The 21,938-nt window shown below is 37.8% G+C and overlaps 1 pseudogene; it reads left to right on the top strand.

Annotated features, from left to right (window-relative positions):
* The first annotated feature begins 345 nt into the window (after positions 1-345).
* Positions 346-1,279, top strand: LOC120857376 (annotated as a pseudogene).
* The last annotated feature ends 20,659 nt before the right edge of the window (positions 1,280-21,938 follow it).

The raw sequence follows: 21,938 nt of genomic DNA, 5'->3' as shown, positions 1-21,938 counted from the left end.
GAAAAAAATGAATATTTTATAGGATTATTCCAACAAAATTGCAAGGATTTCCATTAAATGGACAAAATAAAAAGCATACATTTCATTTATCATCTCTCAATAATGTGATTTATTTTATGAAGATTTTCTAATTAGAATAAGAGAAGTATTATATAAAGCAGGACCCAGGTATATGTTTTAAGATATAATGAAAATAGGCCAAAAAAGTGACATCAGCAAGAATTAGAGAGAATGTTTTAGAATTGTACTGATTATAATGACTTTGATCATAATAAATTATATCTTTCATCTCTTCCCTTTTAATACATTTTAACCTAAATATATTTTAAAAAGAGAGAGAGAGAAATGAACCACACTGTGATCACAGAGTTTGTCCTCCTAGGCCTTTCTGATGATCCTGAACTTCAGATTGTGATTTTCCTCTTTTTATTTATCACATATGTATTCATTATCATTGGAAACCTGACTATCATCACCCTAACCTGGGTGGACTCCCATCTCCAGAGACCAGTGTATTTCTTCCTCCGAAACTTCTCTTTCTTAGAAATCTCCTTTACTACTGTGTGCATATCTAGACTTCTGGGGGCAATTATTGCCAGGGACAAGACTATTTCTTACAACAATTGTGCAGCCCAACTATTTTTCTCTATTTTCATGGGGGTGACTGAATTTTACATTCTAACCGCCATGTCCTATGACCGCTATGTTGCCATCTGCAAGCCCCTGCACTAAACAAACCATCATGAGCAGGAAACTGCCGCCTGCTTGTGCTCTGAGCATGGCTCAGTGGGTTTCTGACCATTTTCCCGCCGCTTATGCTTCTCCTCCAGCTGGATTACTGTGCTTCCAATGTCACTGATCACTTTTTGTGTGACTATTCCCCCCCTTTACAATTCTCTTGTTCAGATACATGGCTTCTAGAAGTAATGGGTTTTTACTTTGCTTTGGTTAGTTTGCGGTTCACTTTGGCATTAGTGATTTTGTCTTATATGTACATTGTCAGGACTATTTTGAGAATCCCATCTGCCGGTCAGAGAAAAAAGGCCTTCTCCACTTGTTCCTCTCACATGATTGTTATTTTCATCTCCTATGGAAGCTGTATATTCATGTATGCTAATCCTTCGGCCAAAAAAAGGCATCATTGAAAAAAGAAGTAGCTATTCTCAATACCTCTGTAGCCCCCATGCTAAATCCTTTCATATACACCTTGAGAAATCAGCAAGTATAACAAGCCTTCAAAGACATGATCTATAAAGCAGTATTTTCTGCTAATAAATGATTTTTTTCTCCTTAGTCAAAAACACTTTAAAGAACAATTAGGTTAAATTCTCAAATTCCTAAATATCTGTATAACTCTGCTTGCTGTTTATATCTTCTTACCAGGCCACATGACTGTTAATATATATTTTCCAGTCCATTTCTTCCATTTCTCCAGTCATTGTTTATTGACATTTAAATTATAGTAAAAGTTATTTATCCTACAGTATATTCTAGAATAGAATTGTATTTCTTTAAGACATACTTTATAGTGTGAAGTTAAAAATGGAATAAAATAAAATACATCAGCAGAAAAAAAAAAAGAAATAGTAAGCACTGCTGATGGGAATGTAAGATGGTGCATGTACTTTAGAAACCATTTGGCAATGTCTTTAAAAAAAAATAAAAAATCTATACATAACTAAAAAAATAAAATTAACTGCAAAAGAAAAAATAGTTTTAATCCTATAAATATCAGTCCTTAAAATGATATGATATCACATTGTATTTTAAATGCAAAGTTTCAAAATTAATGTGTAATATCTGAAGTGTTTTCAAGATGAACACTGATAATTTCTTAACATTAAAGAATCTACCTGTTATATATTATAATGCAGTAAAGTCATTCCAAATATATCATATAATTCTTTATATTTTGTGACATTAAATGCATATTTTCACAATAAGTATTTATCAAGATATTTTATGTTTTAAAAATTCAAAATAAATCAACTAAAACTAAAACACTTCCACTTTCTTGAGCTCATTGAGTGCAATTATGGCAGTTTTTCTAAATTTTTTGTCAGATATTTATTTACCTCCATTTCTTAAGGATCTGTGTTTTGAGATTTATTTCATCTGTTTGATTGGATCACTTTTCTTTCTTTTTTTTTTTTTTAATGTTACTTTTAACTCTGTGTTGTTATCTACACATTTTACAGAACAACCACCTTTACAGGGGAATCCATCACCATCAGTCCATTTAGAGATTCTGAGTGGGCTTTCAAATCTTTTCTGAGGCTGTGTCTTCTCAGAGTTGTGTATGAAGATTCCTAACTAGAAGATTTTATCTTTTTTTTTTTTTTGCATGGAGCCCATAGTCTCTTGCTCCCTCTGTTTCTGTTTGCTGTAACTCAGTTCCTTGAAGCAACAGCACATCACCTAGTCCTCTTTTGGCTTCAGTATCCCTTAGGCATTTATTTTTTGTCAGGTCCCATAAAGGCCCCAAGAAAAACTACACAGACACTAGTGCTTCCCCAGTCCCCAAAAAGCCCAGATGCTGAATACATGCTCCACACTTTTTTTTTTTTTTCCCCCTTGAGGGAGAGTCACTGAGTTGCACTGGCCTCAGTCTGTTACAGGTGGGTCTCCTGGACATAAAATTTTCCAAAGAATCCTCTTATATTGTCATAAAACATGTATTAATTAAGTTACATCCTTCTAAATTATTTGAATCTCACTTTATGGCCTAGTATATGATCAGAGTTTTATAAACATTTTCATACACTTGAGAATTATATGTAATGATAGTTGAATGCAGTGTTCTATTTGAGTCAGCTAGTCAATAATTCATGATTTAAACCTGTACTTTTACTCTTTGCACCATTACTGAGTTACTTAAAATTTCCAAAACAACTATGGAGCAGTTTCTTTCTGTTTACAGTCATGCCAAGTTTTTATTTTTAAAAATATTAACATTGTGTATTTATGAAGACCCAAATTTGGAACTGTTATATCTTCTGGGGCATAATTATTTATCATTATGAAAACCCACCAATTCCTCTTTATCTGAAGCACACTTTTGTTCTTTAATGTCAGCATTGACTAAAATTGGCATAGCTATATCAGGATTTAAAATATATATATTAAGGACAGTCCTAAGATGGCAGAGGAATAGGATGGGAAGCACTTTCTCCTCCACAAATTCATTGAAAGAATATTTGAATGCTGAGCAAATTCCACAAAACTACTTCTGAATGCTGGCAGAGGACAACAGGCACCCATAAAGGCAGCCTATTGTCTTCAAAAGGATGTAGGAAAAAATATAAAAGATTAAAAAGAGAGACAAAAGAGGTAGGGACGAAGATCCATCCTGGGAAGGGAGTCTTAAAAAAGAGAGAAGTTTCCAAACACCAGGAAACACTCTCACTAGCAAGTCTGTGGTGAGCCTTGGAAGCTCAGAGGGCAACATAACCGGAAGGAAAATTAAATAAATAATTTAAACCCACAGATTACGTGCCTAATGGCAACTCCCAGTGGAGAAGCAATGCAGACACTCCCATCCACCACTAAAAGCGGGGACTGGACAGGGAAGCGAGGGCTGCATTGCTTAGGGAAAGAACCCAGCATGAATGCCCCAAGGGCAATCTGAAGGAACTAACTTGAGATAGCAACCCAGACTGTGGGATAGCTATCCTGCAAAAAGCCCTAACCTAAGACATTGCCAGGCCTGCTCACAGAACAAAGGACTGAGCAGAGCTAGCCAGCTGCCGACCAGCCCATCCCCCACCTGAGATAGGCAGGCGAGGGCAGCCAGAGCTGGAAAGGGGCAATCGTGGTCCTAGAGAGGCATCCTCTACTAAACTGCATGAAGGCTTCATTGCTAACCAAGACTTCTTGGGATTGTGGATGGTCCACATCTGCCGGGAGGGTCATAGCCAGAAATCAGCTCCCCAGAAGAGACACACGGCACACCTGAGAAAATGCTCCAGTTGTACACCCAGAAAACCAAGCAGCTGGGATGGGGGAGGTGATAAGACGCAGCCAGGGGTGACTGCACTCTCCAAGAACCTGGTCACCTGAATTGCTCGGACCTGAGAAGGGCACAAAATGCAGGACCAACCAAGTCTGTGCCTTTGTGAAGTATCTGAGAACCTGAACCTGAGTGTCTTAGACTGGGGAGTGCATGCAACCCAGGGCCAGCATCAGACAGTTCCTGGCAGAGCAACCTAGAATCTGAGCAGTGTAGACAGGGAAAGCACACATGCCCTGAGCGGGGGCAAACCCACTATGGCTGAGACACTGTGAGCACTCCCCACACATGTCAGTGATATTTGTTTGCAGTGTTCCTCCCTCCCCACAGCACGACTGAACAAGTGAGCCTAAATAAGTGACCACCACCTCCCCCTTGTGTCAGGGCAGAATTTAGACCCTGAAGTGAAGAAGTGAAGTGAAGTAGCTCAGTCGTGTCCGACTCTCTGTGACCCCATGGACAGTGGCCTACCAGGCTCTGCCATCCATGGGATTTTCCAGGCAAGAATACTGCAGTGGGCTGTCATTTCCTTTTCCAGGGGATCTTCCCAACCTAGGGATCAAACCTGGGTCTCCTCCATTGCAGACAGACACTTTACCATCTGAGCCACCAGGGAATTCCCCTGGTGGAATTAGACACTGAAGAGACCAGCAAACAAAAGAAGCTAAAATAAACAGAGGGAACCACATTTGAAGTGACAGGTGCAACAGATTAAAACCCTACAGTTAGCACTGACTACATAGGAAGGGGCCTATAGATCTTGAGAAGTATAAGCCGGATCAAGGAACTATCTGAAAATGAACTGACCCCATAGTGTCCACAACAACACCAAAGAAAGCCTTAGATATATTTTTACTATTATCATTTTTTAAAATTAAAAACAAATATTATTTTTAAATTTAAATTTATTTACTTTAATTGGAGGCTAATTAGATGTATAGAAAAAATTATTTTTAAGTCCTCGATTACACCTTTAATTTTCATTTTTATAACCTACAATTACTTTGCCAAAAAAAGACCCTATTTTTAAAGCAAATTTCATATATATATATAAAATAATTTTGTGACTTTGTTTTTTTCTTTAATATTGTAATTTTGAGAATCTAACCTCTACTCTAGATATTTAATCTTTGCTTTTTTGTATTTGTTATCAATTTTGTACCTTTAAGAACCCAATCTTCAGTACCCATTTTTACTGGGGAGTGAGATTACTGGCTTGATTGCTCTCTCTCCCTTTGAACTCTCCTTTTTCTCCACTAGGTTGCCTTTATCTCCTCCCTCCCACTTCTCTTCTCTATCTAACTCTATGAAACTCTTTGTGTGTTCTGGTCTGTGGAGAACACTTAGGGAACTGATTACTGGCTAGATCTGTCTCTCTCCTTTTGATTACCCCTTTTATATTACTGGCCATCTCTGTCTCCTTCCTCCTTCTCTTCTCTGTGTAACTCCATGAACATTTCTGAGGGATCCAGACTGTGGAGAGCACATATGAAGTGATTACTGATTGGATTGCTCTCTCCACTTTTGATATCCCCCTCTTCTCCTCCTGGTCACCTCTATTCCCCTCGTCTCTCTTCTCTTCTCCATGTAACTCTGTGTACATCTCTGGGTCTCCTACACTGTGGCAAAACATTTCATTAACCTATATGTTGTATCATCAGTGCTGTATAGATAGAGGTCTTGAGGCTACTGTAAGAATAAGACTGAAAACCAGAAGCAGAAGGCTTAAGTCCAAATCCTGAGAACACCAGAGAACTCCTGAATCCAGGGACCATTAATCAATAGGAGTGCACTAAACATCTCTATACCTACACTGAAACCAAGTGCCACCCAAGGGCCCACAAGTTCCAGAGAAACACATACCACACAAATTCTCCAGCAACACAGGAACATAGCCCTGAGCATCAATAAACAGGCTGACCAAAGTCACACCAAACCCACTGACATCTCAAAACTCACTACTGGACACTTCATTGCACTCCAGAGAGAAGAAATCCAGCTCCACCCACCAGAACGCTGACACAAGTTTCCCTAACCAGGAAACCTCGACAAGCCACATGTCCAACCCCACCCACAGTAAGGAACCTCCACAATAAAGAGGAACAACAAACTGCCAGAATTCGGAAAGGCCACCCCAAACCCAGCATTATAAACAAGATGAAAAGGCAGAGAAATACCCAACAGGTAAAGCAACAAGATAAATGCCCACCAAACCAAACAAACGAGGAAGAGAGAGGGAATCTACCTGATAAAGAATTCCGAATAATGATAGAGAAAATTATCCAAAATCGTGAACACAAAATGGAGTTACAGATAAATAGCCTGGAGACATGGATAGAGAAGGGGCAAGAAATGTTTAACAAGGACCTAGAAGAAATAAAAAAGAGTCAATATATAATGAATAATGCAATAAATGAGATCAAAAACACTCTGGAGGGAACCAACAGTAGAATAACAGAGGCAGAAGATAGGATAAGTGAGGTAGAAGATAGAATGGTAGAAATAAATGAAGCAGAGAGGAAAAAAAGAAAAAAAGAATTAAAAGAAATTAAGAAAACCTTGGTTACCTCTGCGACATTGTTAAATGCCCCAACATTTGAGTCATAGGAATCCCAGAGGAAGAAGACAAAAAGAAAGACCATGAGAAAAGACTTGAGGAGATAATCGTTGAAAACGTCCCTAAAATGGGGAAGGAAGTAATCACCCAAGTCCAAGAAACCCAGAGTCCCAAACAGGATAAACCCAAGGCAAAACCCCCCAAGACACATATTATTCAAATTAACAAAGATCAAACACAAAGAACCAATATTAAAAGCATCAAGGGAAAAACAACAAATAACACATAAGGGGATTCCCATAAGGATAACAGCTGATTTTTCAGTAGAAACTCTTCAGGCCAGAAGGGAATGGCAGGACATACTTAAAGTGATGAAAGAAAAAAAATCTACAGCCCAAATTACTGTATCCACCAAGGATCTCATTCAAATATGAAGGAGAAATAAAAAGCTTTACAGACAAGCAAAAGCTGAGAGAATTCAGAACCACCAAACCAGCTCTCCACCAAATGCTAAAGGATCTTCTCTGGACAGGAAACAGAGAAAGGGTGTATAAACTCAAACCCAAAACAACAAAGTAAATGGCAACGGGATCACACTTATCAATAATTACCTTAAATGTAAATGGGTTGAATGCCCCAACCAAAAGACAAAGACTGGCTGAATGGATACAAAAACAAGACCCCTATATATGATGTCTACAAGAGACCCACCTTGAAACAAGGGACACATACAGACTGAAAGTGAAGGGCTGGAAAAAGATATTCCATGCAAATAGAGACCAAAAGAAAGCAGGAGTAGCAATACTCATATCAGATAAAATAGACTTTAAAATAATGGCTGTGAAAAGAGACAAAGAAGGACACTATATAATGATCAAAGGATCAATCCAAGAAGAAGATATACCAATTATAAATATATATGCACGCAACATAGGAGCACTTCAATATGTAAGACAAATGCTAACAAGTATGAGAGGGAAAATTAACAATAACACAATAATAGTGGGAGACTTTGATACCCCATTCACACCTATGGATAGATCAACTAAACAGAAAATTAACAAGGAAATGCAAACTTTAAATGATACAATAGACCAGTTAGTCCTAATTGATATCTGTAGGACATTTCACCCCAAAACAATGAACTTCACCTTTTTCTCAAGTGCACATGGATCTTCTCCAGGATAGATCACAACCTGGGCCATAAATTTAGCCTTGGTAAATTCAAAAAAAGTGAAATCACTCCAAGCATCTTTTCTGACCAGAATGCAGTAAGATTAGCTCTCAATTACAGGAGAAAAACTATTAAAAATGCCAATATATGGAGGCTGAACAACACACTGCTGAATAACCAACAAATCACAGAAGAAATCAAAAAAGAAATAAAAATATGCATAAAAGTGAATGAAAATGAAAACACAACAATTCAAAACCTATGGGACACTGTAAAAGCAGTGCTAAGGGGAAGGTTCATAGCAATACAGGCTTATCTCAAGAAACAAGAAAAAAGTCCAAAAAAAATGATAATAACCTAACTCTATGCCTAAAACAGCTAGAAAATGAAGAAATGAAGAACCCCAGGATTAGTAGAAGGAAAGAAATCTTAAAAATTAGGGCAGAAATAAATGCAAAAGAAACAAAGAGACCATAGCAAAAATCAACAAAGCCAAAAGCTGGTTCTTTGAAAGGATAAATCAAATTGACAAACCATTAGCCAGACTCATCATGAAACAAGGGAGAAGAATCAAATCAACAGAATTAGAAATGAAAATGGAGAAATCACAACAAACACAGAACTATAAAGGATCATAAGAGACTACTATGAGCAACTATATGTCAATAAAATGGACAACTTGGAAGAAATGGACAAATTCTTAGAAAAGTACAACTTTCGAAAACTGAACCAAGAAGAAATAGAAAATCTTAACAGACCCATCACAAGCACAGAAATTGAAATTGTAATCAGAAATCTTCCAGCAAACAAAAAACACAGGACCAGATGGCTTCACAGCTGAATTCTACCAAAAATGGAGAGAAGAGCTAACACTATCTTACTCAAACTCTTCCAGAAAATTGCAGAGGAAGTTAAACCTCCAAACTCATCCTATGAGGCCACCATCACTCTAATACCTAACAAAGATGCCACAAAATGGCAAAACAAATACAGTATTGTAAAGCAAAATAAAGTAAAAATAAAAATTTTAAAAAAGATAAAAAAATAAATAAAAGCAAACAGGAAAAAAAAAAAAGGAAACTACAGGTCAATATCACTGATGAACATAGATTCAAAAATCCTTAACAAAATTCTAGCAAACAGAATCCACAACAGATTAAAAAGATCATACATCATGACCAAGTGGGCTTTATCCTAGGGATGCAAGGATTCTTCAATATCCACAAATTAATCAATGTAATACACCACATTAACAAATTAAAAGATAAAAACCATATGATTATCTCAGTAGATGCAGAGAAAGACTTTGACAAGATTCAATATTCATTTATGATAAAAACTCTCCAGGAAGCAGGAATAGAAGGAATATACTGCAACATACTAGAGCTATATATGACAAACCCACAGCAAACATTATCCTCAATGGTGAAAAATTGAAAGCATTTCTACTAAAGTCAGGAAGACAAGGTGCCCACCCTCACCACTACTATTCAGCATAGTTTTGGAAGTTTTGGCCACAGCAATCAGAGCAGATAAAGAAATAATAGGAATCCAGATTGGGAAAGAAGTAAAACTCTCACTGTTTGCAGATGACATGGTCCTCTACATAGAAAACCGTAAAGACTCCACCAGAAAATTACTAGAGCTAATCAACGAATATAGCACATTTGCAGGATGTAAAATCAACACTCAGAAATCCCTTGCATTCCTATACAGTAAAAATGAGAAAACACAAAAAGAAATTAAGAAAACAATTCCATTCACCATTGCAACAAAAAGAATAAAATGCTTAGGAATATATCTACCTAAAGAAACAAAAGACCTATATATAGAAAATTATAAAGCACTGGTGAAAGAAACCAAAGAGGACAAAAGTAGATAGAGAAATATAATGTGTTCATTGATCAGAAGAATCCATTTAGTGAAAATGAGTATACTACCCAAAGCAATCTATAGATTCAGTGCAAGCCCTATTAAGATACCAATGGTATTTTTTACAGAACTAGAACAAATAATTTCACAGTTTGTATGGAAATACGAAAAACCTCAAATAGCCGAAGCAATCTTGAGAAAGAAGAATGGAACTGGAGGCTCAATCTGCCTGACTTCATGCTCTACTACAAAGCCACAGTCATCAAGACAGTATGGTACTTGTACAAAGACAGAAATATAGATCAATGGAACAAAATAGAAAGCCCAGAGATAAATCCATACACCTATGGACACTTTATCTTCGACAAAGGAGGCAAGAATATACAACGGAGAAAAGACAATCTCTTTAATAAGTGGTTCTGGGAAAACTGGTCAACCACTTGGAAAAGAATGAAACTAGAACACTTCCTAACACCACACACAAAAATAAACTCAAAATGGATTAAAGATCTAAATGTAAGACCAGAAACTATAAAATTCCTAGAAGAGAACATAGGCAAAACACTCTCCGACATAAATCACAGCAGGATCTTCTATGACCCACCTCCCAGAATATTGGAAATAAAAGCAAAAATAAACAAATGGGATCTAATTAAACTTAAAAGCTTTTGCACAGAAAGAAAACTATAAACTAGGTGAAAACACAGTCTTCAGAATGGGAGAAAATAATAGCAAATGAAGCAACTGACAAAGAATCAATCACAAAAATATGCAAGCAATTCCTGGAGCTCAATTCCAGAAAAATAAACAACCCAAACAAAAAATGGACCAAAGAACTAAACAGACATTTCTCCAAAGAAGACATACAGATGGCTAACAAACACATGGAAAGATGCTCAACATCACTGATTATCAGAGAAATGCAAATCAAAACCACAATGAGGTACCACTTCATGCCAGTCAGATGGCTGCTATCCAAAAGTCTACAAGCAATAAATGCTGGAAAGGGTGTGGAGAAAAGGTAATCCTCTTACTCTGTTGGTGAAAATGCAAACTAATACAGCCAATATAGAGAATAGTGTGGAGATTCCTTAAAAAACTGGAAATAGAACTGCCATACGACCCAACAATCCCACTGCTGGGCATACACACCGATGAAACCAGAATTGAAGGAGACATGTGTACACCAATGTTCATCATAACACTGTTTACAATAGCCAGGATAGGGAAGCAACCTAGATGTCCATCATCAGACAAATGGATAAGAAAGCTGCGGTACATATACACAATGGAGTGTTACTCAGCCATTAAAAAGAATGCATTTGAATCAGTTTAATGACGTGGATGAAACTGGAGCCTGTTGTACAGAGTGAAGTAAGCCAGGAAGAAAAATGCCAATACAGAATACTAATGCATATATATGGAATTTAGAATGATGGTAACAATAACCCTGTATGCGAGACAAGAAAAGAGACACAGATGTATAGAACAGTCTTTTGGACTCTGTGGGAGAGGGCGAGAATGGGATGATTTGGGAGAGTGGCATTGAAACATATATATTATCATCAGTTCAGTTCAGTTCAGTCACTCAGTTGTGTCCGACTCTTTGCGACCCCATGAATCGCAGCATGCCAGGCCTCCCTGTGCAACACCAACTCCCAGAGTACACCCAGACTCACGTCTATCAAGTCAGTGATGCCATCCAGCCATCTCATCCTTTGTCGTCCCCTTCTCCTCCTGCCCCAAATTCCTCCCAGCATCAGAGTCTTTTCCAGTGAGTCAACACTTCACATGAAGTGGCCAAAGTACTGGAGTTTCAGCTTTAGCATCATTCCCTCCAAAGAAATCCCAGGGCTGATCTCCTTCAGAATGGACTGGTTGGATCTCTTTGCAGTCCAAGGGACTCTCAAGAGTCTTCTCCAACACCACAGTTCAAAAGCATCAATTCTTCAGCGCTCAGACTTCTTCACAGTCCAGCTCTCACATCCATACATGACTACTGGAAAAACCATAGCCTTGACTAGATGGACCTTCGTCAGCAAAGGAATGTTTCTTCTTTTGAATATGCTATCTAGGTTGGTCATAACTTTTCTTCCAAGGAGTAAGAGCTTTTAATTTTATGGCTGCAATCACCATCTGCAGTGATTTTGGAGCCCCCCCAAAAAAGTCTGTTTCCACTGTTTCCCCATCTATTTCCAATGAAGTGATGGGACCGGATGCTATGATCTTCATTTTCTGAATGTTGAGCTTTCAGCCAACTTTTTCACTCTCCTCCTTTACTTTCATCAAGAGGCTATTTAGTTCCTCTTCACTTTCTGCGATAAGGGTGGTATCATCTGAATATCTGAGGTTATTGATATTTCTCCTGGCAATCTTGATTCCAGCTTGTGTTTCTTCCAGTCCAGCGTTTCTCGATGTACTCTGCATATAAGTTAAATAAGCAGGGTGACAATACGCAGCCTTGACTTACTCTTTTTCCTATCTGGAACCAGTCGGTTGTTCCATGTCCAGTTCTAACTTTTGCTTCCTGGCCTGCATACAGATTTCTCAAGAGGCAAGTTAGGTGGTCTGGTATTCCAATCTCTTTCAGAATTTTCCATAGTTTCTTGTGATCAACACAGTCAAAGGCTTTGGCATAGTCAATAAAGCAGATATAGATGTATCTCTGGAACTCTCTTGCTTTTTCCATGATCCAGTGGATGTTGGCAATTTGATCTCTGGTTCCTCTGCCTTTTCTAAAACCAGCTTGAACATCAGGGGGTTCATGGTTCATGTATTGCTGAAGCCTGGCTTGGAGAATTTTGAGCATTACTTTACCAGCGTGAGAGATGAGTGCAATTGAGTGGTAGTTTGAGTATTCTTTGGCATTGCCTTTCTTTGGGATTGGAATGAAAACCGACCTTTTCCAGTCCTGAGGCCACTGTTGAGATTTCCAACTTTGCTGGCATATGGAGTGCAGCACTTTCACAGCATCAATTTTCAGGATTTGAAACAGCTCAACTGGAATTCCACTACCTCCACTAGCTTTGTTCATAGTGATGCTTTCTAATGGCCACTTGACTTCACATTCCAGGATGTCTGGCTCTAGATGACTGATCACACCATCATGATTATATGGGTCGTGAAGCTCTTTTTTGTACAGTTCTTCTGTGTATTCTTGCCACGTCTTCTTAATATCTTCTGCTTCTGTTAGATCCATACCATTTCTGTCCTTTATCGAGCCCGTCTTTGCATGAAATGTTCCCTTGGTATCTCTAATTTTCTTGAAGAGATCTCTAGTCTTTCCCATTCTGTTCTTTTCCTCTATTTCTTTGCATTGCTCGCTGAAGAAGGCTTCGTTATCTCTTCTTGCTATTCTCTGGAACTCTGCATTCAGATGCTTATATCTTTCCTTTTCTCCTTTGCTTTTCACCTCTCTTCTTTTCACAGCTATTTGTAAGGGCTCCCAAGACAACCATTTTGCTTTTTTGCATTTCTTTTCCATGGGGATGGTCTAGATCCCTGTCTCCAGTACAATGTCATGAACTTTATTCCATAGTTCATCAGGCACTCTATCGATCAGATCTAGGCCCTTAAATCCATTTCTCACTTCCACTGTATAATCATAAGGGATTTGATTTAGGTCATACCTGAATGGTCTAGTGGTTTTCTCCACTTTCTTCAATTTCAGTCTGAATTTGCTAATAAGGAGTTCATTATCTGAGCCACAGTCAGTTCCTGGTGTTGTTTTTGCTGACTGTATAGAGCTTCTCCATCTTTTGTTGTAGAGATTATAATCAATCTGATTTCGGTGTTGACCATCTGGTGATGTCCATGTGTAGAGTCTTCTCTTGTGTTGGAAGAGGGTGTTTGCTATGACCAGTGCATTTTCTTAGCAAAACTCTATTTGTCTTTGCCCTGCCTCATTCCGCATTCCAAGGCCAAATTTGCCTGTTACTCCAGGTGTTTCTTGACTTCCTACTTTTGCATTCCAGTCCCCTATAATGAAAAGGACATCTTTTTCGGGTGTTTGTTAGTTCCAAAAGGTCTTCTAGATCTTCATAGAACCGTTCAACTTCAGCTTCTTCAGCGTTACTGGTTGGGGCATAGACTTGGATTACTGTGATATTGGATGGTTTGTGTTGAGGAGTATGTCAAGGCTGTATATTGTCACCCTGCTTATTTAACTTATATGCAGAGTACATCATGAGAAACGCTGGGCTGGAAGAAGCACAAGCTGGAATCAAGATTGCCGGGAGAAATATCAATAACCTCAGATATGCAGATGACATCACCCTTATGGCAGAAAGTGAAGAAGAACAAAAAAGCCTCTTGATGAAAGTGAAAGAGGAGAGTGAAAAAGTTGGCTCAAAGTTCAACATTCAGAAAACGAAGATCATGGCATCTGGTCCCATCACTTCATGGCAAATAGATGGGGAAACAGTGGAAACAGTGTCAGATTTTATTTTGGGGGCTCCAAAATCACTGCCGATGGTGACCACAGCCATGAAATTAAAAGACGCTTACTCCTTGGAAGAAAAGTTATGACCAACCTAGATAGCATATTCAATATCAGAGACATTCCTTTGCCAACAAAGGTCCGTCTAGTCAAGGCTATGATTTTTCCTATGGTCATGTATGGATGTGAGAGTTGGACTGTGAAGAAGGCTGAGTTCTGAAAAACAGATGCTTTTGAACTGTGGTGTTGGAGAAGACTGTTTTGAGTCCCTTGGACTGCATGTGGATCCAACCAGTCCATTCTGAAGGAGATCAGCCCTGGGATTTCTTTGGAGGGAATGATGCTAAAGCTGAAACTCCAGTACTTTGGCCACCTCATGCGAAGAGTTGACTCATTGGAAAAGACTCTGATGCTGGGAGGGATTGGGGGCAGGAGGAAAAGGGGACGACAGAGGATAAGATGGCTGGATGGCATCACTGACTCAATGGACGTGAGTCTGAGTGACCTTGGGGAGTTGATGATGGACAGGGAGGCCTGGCCTGCTGCGATTCATGGGGTCGCAAAGTGTTTGACACAACTGAGTAACTGAACTGAACTGAACAGTTCAGAAACTATTTTTTGTGTGTTTTAAAGTGAATAACTGATAGGGTAACAGATTTACATTGGAGCCTGGTTTCTCATGGCAGAGAAAGATCCAATGTTGTATAAGAGAAGTTGAAATGTTCTGTTATTGCATTAGAATAAAATTGTCAGTGTGATGCTATTATATTTTATGCATTTCCTTTCTCTATTTCATGAAAATTCCAAGTAGTAATGACAGCTCAATAACAAAACCCCATAAAGCATTCAGATGCACTGTTCTAAGCATCATTTCTTGCTAAAAATCATTTCTGAGAAATGGTTGATTCCAGAACTAAACATTTGATGAATATGATGAGCTAGAGTATCTTACTGTTCTAGAAAATGTAGCAACATGTCAACAAAGGATTCACTTAGAAGGAGTACTCTATATCAGTACATTTGACCACTGAAATATGTAGTGATATAAATAGATAATAACACATTAAGTAGAAAATACTGCAAAATAAACTAATAAATTGTTAATAGGATTAGAGAAAAGAATGCTGTTCTTTATGGTAAAACCCCAACTAATAAATGTAAAAGAGCTGATAGATTTAGAAAAATAAATATTGTGTTAAAATTAATGACACTCCATTATATATTTCCACTGTCTAGATTAGAGAACAAATAATACTGAATTATTATAATAGATAAGAGTTTCTTAAGGAATATGATACTTATACAATCTCAAAATATTCCTGCATTGCACAAATATCACTGCCAGGTCATTTTTAGTTACGGAGGGGAAAGTACCTTTATAGAGGGGAGAACTTTGCAGTAGAGAAACTAGCTAACCATTAAGAAATACTAATATCATTGATAGTAAAAAGCTGACATTAAATACCTCTCAACATGATGTATTGAGATATTTCAGTCCTACTGACTATTTGCCTATCCACGTACAACTGATACAGTGTTAGTTATGGTGGCTTTATCTGGTAGGATAATTATCCTAGTTTCCTTGCCTTCTTTTTAGGATTACCTCGGCAGTATTGTCTTTCAGTTTTTATTGAATTTGTGTCCTACCAAGAAAGGTACACATAAAATACATGTGTAACACACCTAAATATATGAAAAAAGTATGTGCACATGTAACTAACAGGAAGAGTGAAAATTGATTCTTTTCAGACACCCAGAAACTCTAATCATGCTGCCTGTATTCATTTGGAATATCTTCTTTGAAAGCCTTATTACTTGGGACTGATATGGTTTTTAACAAAACACTTCTGTGGTCAGAATATTTTCACATCTTTGACTCTTTTTTATTGGAGGAAAATTGCTTTACAATGTTGTGGTGGTTTCTGTCATGCAGCAATGTGAATCAGTCAGAATTATATATATATCTCCTTCCTTTGAGTCTCTTTTTCCCCTCCATTCCACCCCTTTAGGTTGTCACAGAGTGCCAGGCTGGGCTCTGTGTGTTACGTGGCAACTTCCTGCTAGTTATCTATTGTATATATATATATGCTACTTTCTCAATTTCTCCTAGCCTCTACTTCCCTTGCTGTGTCCACAATTCCATTCTCTGTCTTCATCTCCATTTCTTCTCTGTAAATAGATTAATCAGTACTGTTTTTCTAGATTTCATATGCATGCATTAATATAGGATATTTGGTTTTCTCTTTCTGACTTACTTCACTCTGTATTATAGACTCTAGATTCATCCACCTCACAACAACTGACTGAAACTTTTTCCTTTTTATGAATGCTTGGCTTGTTATGAACCAGTTTGTAATCCAGCATATGGTTGTGCATATGTGCTCAGCTGTGGCTGACTCTTTGTGACCCTGTGGGCTATAGCCTGACAGGCTCCTCTGGCCATGTGCTTAGTCACTTCAGTCACGTCCTACTGTTTTGATTCCAAGGACTGTAGCCCATCATGGGGATTCTCCAGGCAAGAACACTGGGGTGGGTTGCCATGCTCTCTTCCAGGGCCCCCTGTCCTTGGGATCGTCCAAACAGGAAGTGGGTCTCAGCTTTCTCCTCTCAGGGCTCTTCCAGACCCAGGGATCAGACTGGAGGCTCCTGGGCCTCCTGCATTGGCGGGCAGATTCTTTCCCATTAAGCCACTTGGGAAGCCCGGCATACGGTTATTTTTGGTAAATATTACCTGTGTATTGAAAACAATGTAGGGAAGAGTGAGATCAACAAGATGGCAGGATAGGAGGCTCCAGTTCTCTTATCTCAACAGAAACTCCAATTGAATAAACTCCCACAGGAGAAAATACCTTCTGGAGAGCCCCAGAATCCAGGACAGAATATATAGCAATTTGGCAGACCATGGAAATGAGGAAAGAAGCATTAACAACGGTACAAAGAAGAGTTTCTCTTTTTTGGGGAAACTTGTTTTTAACTCCCTTGAGTAAATACCAGGGGGCATGATTACTGGATTGCAGAGAGAATATGGTCAACTTTGGAAGAAACTGCCAAACTGCCTTCCAAAATGGCTGTTCCGTTTTACATCTCCATCGTTAATGAATGAGGTTTCCTGTTGCTCCACATCCCCATCAGCATTTGATGTTGTCAGTATTCCAGAATGGGCCATTCCAGTATTTATGCAGTAGGTTTCATTGTTTCATTTTAAATGTCCCTGATGAGATGATATGAATAACTTTTCATATGTTTATTTATCATCTGTGTATCCTCTTTAGGTAAGGTCTGTTAAAGTCTAGTACCTATTTGTTAATAGGGTTGTTTCCTTATTGTTTAGTTTTAATAATTATTTGCATATTTTGTATAGCAGTTGTTTACCAGATGTTTCTTTCACAAATGTTTCTCTCAGTCTGTGGCTTGCCTTATACTTTTCTAAGCATTGTCCTTCTCACAACCAGTCTCAAATTTTAATGAAGTTCATTTTATCAAATATTTACTTCATGGATGATGCCTTTGTTATTTCTATGTCACTAATGTCACAAAAGTCACATAGGTTTATCCTGTGTGAGCAGCTTAGTTTCAGTTAAGTTCAGTCGCTCAGTCCAATCTGACAATTTGTGACCCTATGGACTGCAGCTTCCTGGGCTTCGCTGTGCATCACTAACTCCCGGATCATGTTCAAATTTATGTCCATTGAGTCAGTGATGCCATCCAACCATCTCATCCACTGTCATCCCCTTTTCTTCTGGCCTTCAATCTTTTCCAGCATCAGGGTCTTTTCTAATTATTCAGCTATTCACATCAGGTGGCCAAAGTATTGGAGCTTCAGCTTCAGCATCAGTCCTTCCAGTGAATACTTAGGATGGATTTCTTTTAGGATTGACTGATTTGATCTCCTTTTGGCCCAAGGGACTCTCAAGATTCTTCTCCAACACCACAGTTCAAAAGTGTCACTTTTTCAGTGCTCAGCTTTCTTTATGGTCCAACTCTCACATTCATACGTGACTACTGGAAAAACCATAGCTTTGACTAGAAGGACCTTTGTTGGCAAAGTAATGTCTCTGCTTTTTAATATGCTGTCTAGTTTATCATAGCTTTTCTTCCAAGGAGCAAGTGTCTTTTAATTTCATGGCAGCAGTCACCATCTGCAGTGATTTTGGAACCCAAGAAAATAAAGTCTCTCACTGTTTCCATATCTATTTGCCATGAAGGGATGGGGCTGGATGCCATGATCTTCATTCTTTGAGTTTATGCCAGATTTTTCACTCTCCTCTTTCACTTTCATCAAGAGGTTCTTTAGTTCCTCTTTACTTTCTGCCATAAGAGTGGTGTCATCTGCATATGCAAGGTTTATGATATTTCTCCTGGAATACTTGATTTCAGTTTGGGTGAGTGGCTTACCTTGCATTTAATTTCTTCTTTTTCTAGTTTCCTGAGGCACAACTTAGATTTTTAATTTTAGATCTTTCATCTTTTCTAATATTTTTTCAATGTCAGTAATTTCTTTTTAAACACTGCTTTTGGTATCCTACAAATGTTGATGTGGTCTGTTTATTTACTTATCTCAAAATATTTTAAAACTTATTCTGACATTTCTTCTTTGCTCCATATATTATTAGAAGCATGTCATTTAATCTTCATTAAATGGAGATTTGGTGGCTTTCTAGTTATCTTTTTGTAATTTATTTGTAGTTTAATTCAATTATGGTCTTAGGGTAGACATTATATTATTTCTCATTTTTCAATTCATTTAGTGCATTTGATGGTCCAAAATGTCTTGACAATAATTCTGTATGAAGTTTGAAAAGAACGTAGATTTTCCTGTTACTGGATGAAGTACTCTATAGGTGTCAGTTTTAACCAGTTGGTTGATGACCTTGTTGAGTTCCTTTATGTCCTTACTGATTTTCTACCTGCTGGATATGTTTCTTTCTGACAGATGGGTATTGATGTCTCCAACTGTGATAATGCAGTCATCTGTCTTTTAGTCATTCTATTAATTTATGTGTGACATATTTTATCTGTTGTTAGGAATTAAGAATAGTCATTAGGAATTTTTAGGTCTTCTTGGAGAATTGCCCCTTTTCAAAGTTATTTTATGGAGACATTTTATTATATGAGAAAAGAAACTGTAACATTTATACATGAGATACGTTCCCAGTATTTCAGCAAGCAAGAAGTAAAAAAGCCTATTCTTCAGAGGAATTCTGACTTAGAAAATTCAGGATATCTTTTACAAAATTTTGCAGGTTTAGATATTTTCATATAGAGAATATGCACAATATTCCATTTACTTCTATCTTATTTTTCATACTTTTCTAGCAGTTTGGACATAATCTTCCATTTTCTGTTTCAATAGTGGTACAAATGTTGATAGCATATTTATAATCCTTGGAGCATTTTCTTCTTGGCCCTTGTTGGCACATTTGAGTCACTGGAGTATTTCCCAAGAGCCTTGCTCATGTGGTGGATTAAACAACATGTGGCTCATGCAGGTTAAAATCCACATAAAAATCCTATCCAGAAAGGACCACAGTAACTCCATATCTTGATTCTCTTCACTCTTTTTACTCCCATGGCTACAATGGAAGATGTATTAAAAATACTATCTATAGAAATAAAATAACTCCAAATGTGTTGAGAGAGAATGACTCTTAGAAGTACTGGATTGCATAACCTAAAACTGAAATGGTTGCCAATAAATTTTTAATAACTGAAACCGGCTCATGTGATGCATTTGTATGACAAGAAGAGGTAAGTTTGCAATGTTAAAGGCATGTAAACCATTCTTTTTATTAGTGAAAGGTTGTTGTTGAATTACGATGCCGAGATTCTTGGCCCCCAGAGAAGAATTCAATCCGGGGCCAAAGACTAGGCTTGATCGCTCAGAGCTTTTGTGTAATAAAGTTTTATTAAAGTATAAAGGAGATAGAGAAAGCTTCTAACATAGGCATCAGAAGGGGGCAGAAAGAGTCCCCCCCCCCCCCCGCTAGTCTTTAGCTGGATGTTATATAGTCACCAGCAGTCTGTTAATGAAAGAAAGGAATGTCTCAAAACTTAGAATGGCACCGGGCCCCTCACCCATAAGATGTATTTTGGAATAATCTTGGCACCCAGTGGTTCATCTTGGGCCATAAAAGGATTAACTTGAATCTTGAAGAAGGGCAGAGCACCGTAAAAATAGTTTCATTTACATAGATTAGAGGAACAATATCAGAGTATAACATACTGGTTTATCAAGTAGGTTCTGAGCCCAAAAGGAGAACCTACTTGAAGACAGAGTTTGGGGTAAATGCATAGTACATCAGCATAGCTTAAGATAAACATTTCCATGAGCAAAAGGCATTGGTTAACTTCAGCTGAAAACAGATGTCATGGCAACACAGAATTTTAAGAGAAATCTCCTTTTAAATTTGTATAGAGAAGGAAAAAAATATTGCTAGTTTGTTTCCTCCTGCCATTTAAGGGAGATAAAAATGTCTGACACTTGCAGGCTATTTCCTCCATTTGGAGACCCCTGGCCTTCCTGCCTGTTACCCTCTCATTAGTATTGATTTAGTCATTCTCGGCTCTACCTATCATCCAGTTGAGTGGAATATTTGGTGTTGCATTTCTTCCAGTATATATCCAGGATTATGAAAAGTGAACATGTTTACATTCCCTGTTTGTCCTACTAATTTAGTTCTTTATTAGTTTTCAGAAAACTACTTTTAGAATTTGGTCCTCATTGAATACAGGTTTAATAAGTAGCACATGCTTCCGTTTCAGCAAAAAGAGCTTAGCGTTCCAATTTGTGCATTAACTAGTAGTATTATCTTCATTATGTTACTTAAAATTATGTTACTTAAAGAGGCTCTGTTGTGTCCGACTCTGCAACCCATGGACTGTAGCCTACCAGGCTCCTCCCTCCATGGGATTCTCCAGGCAAGAGTGCTGGAGTGGGTTGTCATTTTCCTTCTCCAGGGGATCTTCCCGACCCAAGGATCGAACCCAGGTCTCCCGCATTCCAGGCAGACACTTTAACCTCTGAGCCACCAGGGAAGCCCTTGATAAGTAGCACATGCTTCAGTTTCAGCAAAAAGAGCTTAGAGTTCCAATTTGTGTGTTAACTAGTAGTATTATCTTCATTATGTTACTTAAAGTTTCATGCTCAGCTTCTTCAAAATTAACATAAGAATTGTAATGAGTCAATGAGACATATGCATAAATCAGCATTGTCTCTCAAATGTTTCCTTGAAATGAATATTCTTGTTTCCAAGCAGGACCCTCTTCATCAAATATGATAATTGATTTCATTTTTAGGAAATAATAAAGAGCAATATTTTCTATGTGGAGTACATGCTTTAAAAGCTGTGCATAGTTGAATTTTACTTATAACATAAATTAGCCCTCACAATTATTCCCTGAAATATTATCCCCATCTTCCCAGTGAAGAAAACAAACAAACCTAAAACTCAGAAAAAGCTGTATTTTATGTGTATTTCTCTTGGAATGCAAACCCCAAATAATCTCACATGTTATATATTAAGTCCTGATGCCATATTATCATAACTTCTTTTCTTTTTAAAGTTAAAATTATCTTCAAATATAGATACTAGTTAACAAACTGAGTCAATCAGGGAAGAATTAGACCATCTCTATGAAAACCTATAGATTTTGAGAGTAATTTAGGTGATTACAGTTTTCCTTCATTGTTCCTATCATACTGGTTGGTGCTTTGATCTGATTGACTTGATCTGACTCCCTTTTCCATTAAGAAAAAAGCAAGGAAATTCCCACACACCCCCACCACCCCACCAAAGGACTCAGAGAGTTTTGTTTCTGAACTAATTGTAGTACTATTTGAGGCAGTCTTAAAGCAATAATCTGAAAATAATCTAAATTAATTCTTCTT

This window comes from Oryx dammah, unplaced genomic scaffold, assembly GCF_014754425.2.
Source record: "Oryx dammah isolate SB20612 unplaced genomic scaffold, SCBI_Odam_1.1 HiC_scaffold_29, whole genome shotgun sequence".
NCBI lineage: Eukaryota > Metazoa > Chordata > Mammalia > Artiodactyla > Bovidae > Oryx > Oryx dammah.
This window is presented reverse-complemented; position numbering and strand designations above follow the sequence as displayed.